This window comes from Oenanthe melanoleuca, chromosome Z (assembly GCF_029582105.1).
Source record: "Oenanthe melanoleuca isolate GR-GAL-2019-014 chromosome Z, OMel1.0, whole genome shotgun sequence".
Lineage (NCBI taxonomy): Eukaryota > Metazoa > Chordata > Aves > Passeriformes > Muscicapidae > Oenanthe > Oenanthe melanoleuca.
The window spans coordinates 46344871-46352955 of NC_079362.1; positions in this window are offsets into that span (position 1 = coordinate 46344871).

Below are 8085 nucleotides of genomic sequence, written 5' to 3' on the forward strand. Positions count from 1 at the left end.
CAGCAGATTCTTCTTTCTTATCACTGACAAGAAGACCCTATTTGTTCAATCTATCACTGATAATCTATAAACCAAAATCTGAGGTGCTGTATCCCTGCTCAGACAGAGCAACCTGATACAAGTAAAGCAGTGCTGCATGCTTTCACTGACCATACTTCATGAAGTTTGTCATCAAAACATATCAGCCCTTACCACTAGGCAGAGGGCTGAATATCAGAGATGTACCAGAAAGGAAAACTGGTAGGTAAGGTAAGGTATGTATGCTTGTAGCTTGTGAGCTGTTAAGTACAAATTTCCCAGGCAGCTTTAGGATATGTCCAAGAGAGGATGCCCCAGGGGTGTTTCTGAACAGCTGACAGCAGTGCCACATTGTTTTGACAAGGCACTGGATATCTGCTAAGGTACTACAGGTGTTTCTACACTGAAAGGCACATTTCCCAGCAGAAGTGCATCAGTGTATCACAGAGATTCAGAATTCTGCTCAGTTTCATGCTGAGCATTTAATACTTCAGCTAAAAAAGCTGATGAGCTTGTTTGCACACAAGGACCAACTCAGCATACTAGTAACTGACAGCTGCAAAATGAAGTGAGATAACAGCATGTGTTCAGGCTGTAATATAAATTAACTTTTCTCTTTTACAAGAGAATTTCTGCTTAACTCGTTATATGTCATCTATCAAAACAAAAACATAAATAAAAGCAAATAATTAAGGGGATAATATGCTATATGTTAGTATGTAAATATACATACATATCAAAATATACAAAAAAACTTCTTAGCAGAGTCAATAGGAATCTCTAGATGCATAATCATGACATAAAATAGACATTAATTTGAAAAAGCACAATCTTGACATGTTATATATACCCTGCTCATCTAAGGAAATGTGATTTCATTGCATTTTAGGACACTTGCTCTAAACTTCTTAACTTCAGGGCTGGACACAAAAAACTTTTGGATGTTATTTTTTTCAAAACCAATGATTTAGATAGCTCATTTAAAGGGGGGCAAAAGACATGTCTTTTTTGATGAGATATTTAAATGTAACATTTCAGGCTTAACAATATTATCAAGACACTGGATAAATTATTACAGCTACAGGTAAACTGATAGATCCCACAGTCTGTACTTTTCTCCTGCCAGATCTATAAGATTCTCTTGCCTGCATTTACAGATTTTTTTCCTTACCAGAATTAAAGTATTGAGCTCAGCAAGTTTTGCCTTCACATTTAAACCCAGTTTATTTAAGTATAAGTTTGTTGCAATATCATAAATTAAGATGAAATTTTTAAATAACTACTGAAGAAGAATTTTTAATGGTCCCAGAAATTATATTTGTGGTTTCATGTGGTTTTTGACTTTCCCAAGTCAAAAGACTTGGGAATTTTTTGCCCCAAGTTGAAATGCCATAATTTTTGAGTAATGAATTGCTGCTGATCTGTGCTGGCATATTGCACAATTATAGTACAGTTTTCCTGAAAAGATGATGCATAAAGCACTACATATCTAAGAGTTAGTGGAGACTGCAACATGTTGTTTCATGTGGATTAAAAAAATCCTACTGGAATGGGGAAACCCTCACTTTAATGTAATTTAAAAACATAAATCATATTTAGAGAAATTAAATAATTAATGAGGGATCCATTTTGGAAATATTCACCCTTGGCCATAACTTACAAAGCAGCAGATTCCACAGAGAGTAACCAAAAATAATTGAAGTTTAGAACAACATCACCCTATGGTGGCTGGTAATCTTATCTGTGGAGCCCATCTCCCAGACAGATCAAAAACACTGACCTGTGCTGAAATCAAAAAAAGATTGGCATCTGGGCAAACATGAATAGAGAAGCAAAGACTTCTTCCACTTCCATGAGCAAAGTAATTGTGGTATTGGCTGCCATCTCAACCATAATGCTGAAATTCATTGAGATAAGGTAAATGCCAGGAAGAAAAAAGATTCCTTGTAATAGAAAATATGCAACAGTTTGAGCCTAAAGATATGGACCACTGAACCTTGACTCTCTGGAAAGATACCTTAAAAAACTCCTAATGCTCTATGGGTCAGAGTTCAATTTTCAAATGAACCAAAAATTCAAACCTTTAGCAACTTGACAGCATCAGTACCTGTGTTAAAATCCTTTAAACTTCTTCCAGAACTGGCTTTGGGGAAAATTCAGCATAAGTTTTTCTCTCCACACTGTTTCATACTGGCAGTTTTCCAGAGGTATGTAAATAGGCAGCCAATACATAAGATGGCATAGGGATACAGTCCCATAAGCATATATATATATATATATACATATATATTACATATATATTTATATGTAAGAAATATGTAATACCTTATGTACTCTGATCTATTTGCCTAGCTGTCTGTCTGTCTATCTATCTATCTATCTATCTATCTATCTATCTATCTATCTATCTACTTAAAAAAAAAAGAAAAAGTAAAACCAAAGATTAGCTTGGCCGCTCTATATAAAATCAACTTTGAAGAAGCTATATCTCATTGTCTTCATTTTATAAGCAGTTCATTTCATGCTGAGCTCCAGATTTCCAAAGGAACAGAAATACTATTAATCAGGATATCCTACAACAGATCACCTTCAGATGTTAAATGAACTGTTGGGATTAAAAAAAAAGGAAAAGAATATAAACTACTATTGCTTAAATGCTTATTGATCATGCAGAAACTTTCCACTTTGCCTAGAAATATCTAATAAATAGAGCTCCAAGACAGCTGAAAAACAGTGATTAATGCTAACATTAGCTCTCCTATTTCACCAAAGTGAAATCTATATAAATGGGGTCCAAAGCAGAAAGCAAGGTTGTGTCACTATCACCAAGGGTTCTAGCATAAATAATCATTGCAGAAGACAGAAACACAGAAAAATGAGGAATAGAATAACTGCTCATAGAAACAAAGAATCATTAAAGTTGGAAAATACCTCCAAGATCATTGAGTCCAACTACTACTCCTACATGCATTCCTACAAACTTTGCATACTTTGGTAATGAATTGAAAACTCTAAGCAAGCTAACATGTGACCCTGAGAATTGCTTATAAAATCAGGTTTCCTTATAAAGGGTTCTGTGATGAAACTGGAAAACTGCAGAGCAATATAGACATCTGCCACACTTTCTTACCATACCTACCAGATCAGTATAAGTAGTTTTCACCTGCGACACACATATTTAAACTAGGTTAAATTATTATTATTTTTCTCCTCTTTCTCCAACATGGTTATCATGGACAGTTAAATATGGTCATAAATATCTTACTGAACAGCAATATTAATTTTGGTTCTAGATACTTTATTGTCAGAGATATTAGCAGACTAAATGGCAATGGAGTGAAGAGGAGCTCTGGCAAAACTCATTTGAAAGCAAAGGTGGTCAATTTTCTTTCAAATGGAGAATGAAAATAACATAAAAACAGCTACAGATTGAAATCTATGGCTAAGACTTCTCTTTAATTGCCAGAAAATGTAGATAACTTTTTTCCCTCATGGAACCTTTGTTTCTTCCATCTGCTCATCTTCCTGGTAAAATCTGTTCCCCAGAGACAATTACATTCTATGCAGGACTGAATAAAAAAAGGAAGGAAAAATATGAAAAGTTTGAATTTATAGTATTTTCTTCCCCAAAAGGACATAAAAACAGATAATCAAGAGAACATTTTCTCTGGCCAAAAAGCACCGTACATGTTTTTGGGACTCTTCCCTTAGATTTTGCTTGGCTTCGGTTGTCAAAAATACCTATCATGACAGTTTTTCATTTGACCTGCTATTCCTGTGCCCTGGCTCTCTATATGAGTGTATGTGACAGTTAAAAATGGAAATCAGATAACAGCATTCCTCAAAATTATGTTCACTGGGATCTTGCATTTGTGTGGACAGAACAAAAACTGCAGAGAGACAAGAGTAGGAAGTAAACACAAAGTGTTATGTGTGTTGCCCAAAGGGTAAATCTGCTTAGATAATGACATAGCCAGATTCAAACTCTTTCTGGTTTGTTTCAAGTTATGGTCATAAGAAATGGTATTAGAAAGGGAATTTTTCTTCGGTGTTTGAAAATGAAATGCTGTCATGTTAAAAATAATAAGGTTTTACTAGATTTCATGCAATATTTACTTGTTTCTTCCTTCTTGAATGTCAGATCATTTTTGAAGGTCTTTATGAATTTGGCAGGAAATGCTATCAGCAGAACTTCTAAGTGTTTGAAACCATTCTTCAATTAAATCATGGCCTAGGTAAAAAAACCAAAAACAAGAAACTGTAATTGTGATTACCAATGAACCAATAACTCATCACCAATGAACTGGCAATTCTGATTAAAAGCTGATCAGAGAAAATCTGGTGTTTCTGCTATGAGGAACAAAAAGCTATTACATCGTCCATATTTGTTAAATCTACAAATTTAAATTTGTTAAAATTTGTAGATGACCAAGAAAGAAAATCAAAACTATTTTTAATAGGCTCCCTGGGGAAAAACCCTCAAAAACAAAGAACTTTGTTACATATAATAATGGCAGCTGTAAATATTAGTACGAAAAGATAGAAAGTCACCTTATATTCCTAAATATTTTTTAATTCTAATAGAGAACTATTTTAGTAGTAAATACATCCACTAAGATGGCTATCTAACTTCATCTTTCGTTGTATTTTTCAAGGGACTGGAAATTGTACAGAATCACAGAACATGCTGGTTGTAAGGACCCATCATGTTCATCAAGTCCAACTCCTGGCCCTTCATAGGGCATTCCAAGGGTCACACCATGTGTCTGAGAGCACTGTCCAAATGCTTCTTGAACTTTGTCAGGCTGGTGCTGTGACCACTGTCCTGGAGAGCTGTTCCGGTGCTATGATGAAAAACCTTTCCCTGACACCCAGCCTAAACCTCCCCTGACTCAGTTTCATGCAGTTTCCTCAAGACCTGTCACTGGTCGCAAGTAAAGAGATTGTCCCTGTCCTTCCACTTCCCCTAATGAAGATGTTGAAGATTCCAGTGAACTTCCCCTCAGACTCCTTTTCTTCAGGCTGAACAGAACAAGTGACCTGAGCCACTCCTCACACAGCTTCCCCTCAAAAGGTTCTTCACCATCCTCATTGCCCTCCTCTGGACACTGACAGCTTCTTTTCTTTCTCATGTTGTGGTTCCCACATCAGCCCCAGCGCTGGAGGTGAGGCTGCCCCAGCTCAGAGCAGAGCAGGACAATCCCCTCCCTTGCCCAGCTGTGATGCTGTCCCTGATGCCCCCAGGACAGAGCTGCCCCTCCTGGCTCCAGGGCACTGCTGGCTCATGTTCAGCTTGCCATCGACCAGGACCCCCAGGTCTCTTTCCATGGCACTGCTTTCCAGCATCTCATTCCCCAGTCTGGCCATACATCCAAGACTGACCCAGAAGCAGCATCTTTCCCTTGTTAAATTTCATATGGTTGGTGACTGCCCAACCTTCCAAATTGTCAAGGTCTCTCTGCCTGGCCTCTCTGCCGTGAGCCAACAGCTTCCACCCAGTTTAGTGTTGGCAACTCACTTAGTATCCCTTCCTGTCCTGCATCCAAGTTATTTATGAAGATGTTGAAGAGCAGAGGGCCAAGGATGGAGTCCTGTGGAACCCCACTAATGACAGGGCCCCAGTCTGATGTCACCCCATTCACTGTAACCCCTCGTGCCTGACCCATGAGCCACTTGCTCGCCCCTCCCATGATGTGTGTATCCAGCTGTGGGATGGACATTTTGTCCAGAAGGATCCTGTGAGAGACAGCATCAAAAGCTTGGAAGGGTCCCATTAGGGTCAACTGGCTTTCCTAGATCAACTGGGTGGGCTCCTTTGTTGTAGAAAGAAATCAGATTTGACAAGCAGGCTGTTCCCCTCAATAAACTGTGCTGGCTCAAACTATGACCAATGACTTCATTGTTCTTCAGGTGTTTTTCAATACTACCCAGAATAATATTTTCCATGATTTTAGCAGGCACTGAAGTAAGAATGCCAGGCCTGTAGATTCCCGGGTCCTCCTTCTTGCCCCTCTTAGCAATCAGGACAATGTTTGCCAGTTTCCAGCCAGCTAGGACTGCTCCGGTTTCCCAAGACAACTCGAAAATCATCAGTTGAGGTTTTGCAAAGATATCAGACAGCACCTTGAAGATTCTTGGATTAATCCTATCAGGCCACATAGACCTGTAGAGATCTACAAATACAAAGCATGGATTGATCTTATCTTTCCAGCGTGCCAAGAAGTGAAATGATTTATGTATCTGAAGCTCATGGTCAAGTTAATAAGGCAGTAGATAGCTCTCAGAAGTTACTGAAGTTTCTTTAAACAGACAAAATATTTTTCCAGATTTGGTACTGCCTGCCATTTTCCTCAAAGTCATGTTGCCCTGGGGACTGCAGTCAACAGACAAAAACTGCAGCTCCATAGCTGCACTGCAGTGAGGTATGCTGGTTTCAGACAATATGGTCTAGTCATCAAAGACAATCTCTGAAGAAAAAAGAAATATGTTCTTCAGGCTGTAAGGCTCCTGCACACTATACCATTCAATGGCTGAAAGAATGCCAGTGTAACAAAACACAGTTCTGGAGGTTTTGCAGTGTGTTGGCATAAGCTTTTCTTTCACCTATGTACTGTAGATATGCATGTACATGCACAGCATAACTTCAGTTCTCCTATTTATGAATCTGAAGTAAAATATTGAGCCTGTCCAGTTCTGGTGCCCCAACAATACTTGGCATTGTTTAACCACAGGCCCATGCCCATGCAGCCACTCACTCCCCCTCCAGTGGGACTGGGGAGAGAATCAGAAGGTAAAAGTTAGAAAACTCATGGATTGACAAAAAGACAGTTTAATAGGGGAAGCAAACTGGGCACAGAAGCAAAGCATTCTTCCTGTGGGCAGGCAGGTGGTCTTCGGGAGACCAGGGCTCCATCATGCTTAATGGTTAATTGGGAAGACAAACACTATCAATCCAAATGTTCTCCCTCCCCTTTGTGTTTCTTTCTCTGTTTTATACACTGACCATGATGTCATAGATCTGGAATATCCCTTTGGTCAGCTGGGGTCACCTGTTCCTGCTGTCTCTTCTCCCAGTCTTGCATGCACCCTCAACTTCCTGGAGTGCAAAAAGCAGAAAAGGCTCTGGCTGTGTGTGAGCCCTGCTCACCAGGTACAAAAACATCTCTGTATTATTGACCTCGTGTTCAGCACAAATCCAAAACACAGCTGCATACCAGCCACTGTGAAGAAAGTTAACACTACCCCGGCCAAAACCAGCACAACATAACATACCATCAAAGAGCAGCCCTTTATTTGACTGCATGTTCCACCAGCTATCTGCCCTGCTGTACATCCTTTCTACTTTGTTTATAACTTCAGTGATGCATGCTGAACTGGAAAGCATCAGCAGCAAAAATACAGAGCACATAAGAGGTCAAGTGTATTGTTGGAAGTCATCAGTGTTTGCAGACTTACTATCATGGAGAACTCTGTAATGAGACAAATATTAAGACGAGCTAAGCTGTGATGAACCTGCTGACAAATAAATCCAAATTGTCCCATATAAAAAGAAAAAGTAGTCAAAACTTCAGGCAAATAGTTAAAAAAATTATTTCAGGGCACAAATCATTGCAGTTAAAGGAATTGATACAATAATTTGTTGTATCCCATAATAAATTAAAACAGTATCTCTCCAGCATTTGCTAACCTGTGCCTGATTTCACAGATGTGGTTTTACCTCACAAATATTTCCATATCATAATCCACCTTCATTCTTAATTACAAAATCAGAGGTATCTTCAAAGGATCATGCATTAAAACTGTGGTGGTGGAGGAGGGGAAGGGAAATTCAGTGTTAAAATCTTTGTATTAGACCATAATAGCCTAGAGTACTGATACTGAATTAGTGGGCTTGGATTGCATAGTTTTAGAGATGAAAAAGACTTCAGATGAATGGAAAATTTTTCACAGTTTTGTTGTATTTTCTTTTTTAAACCACATAAATCTTTATCCAACATTAATGTTTCCTTCTATAAGGAAAATGCATAAGATAAAATGGACACAAACACCTATGTTAAGCTGCATAAA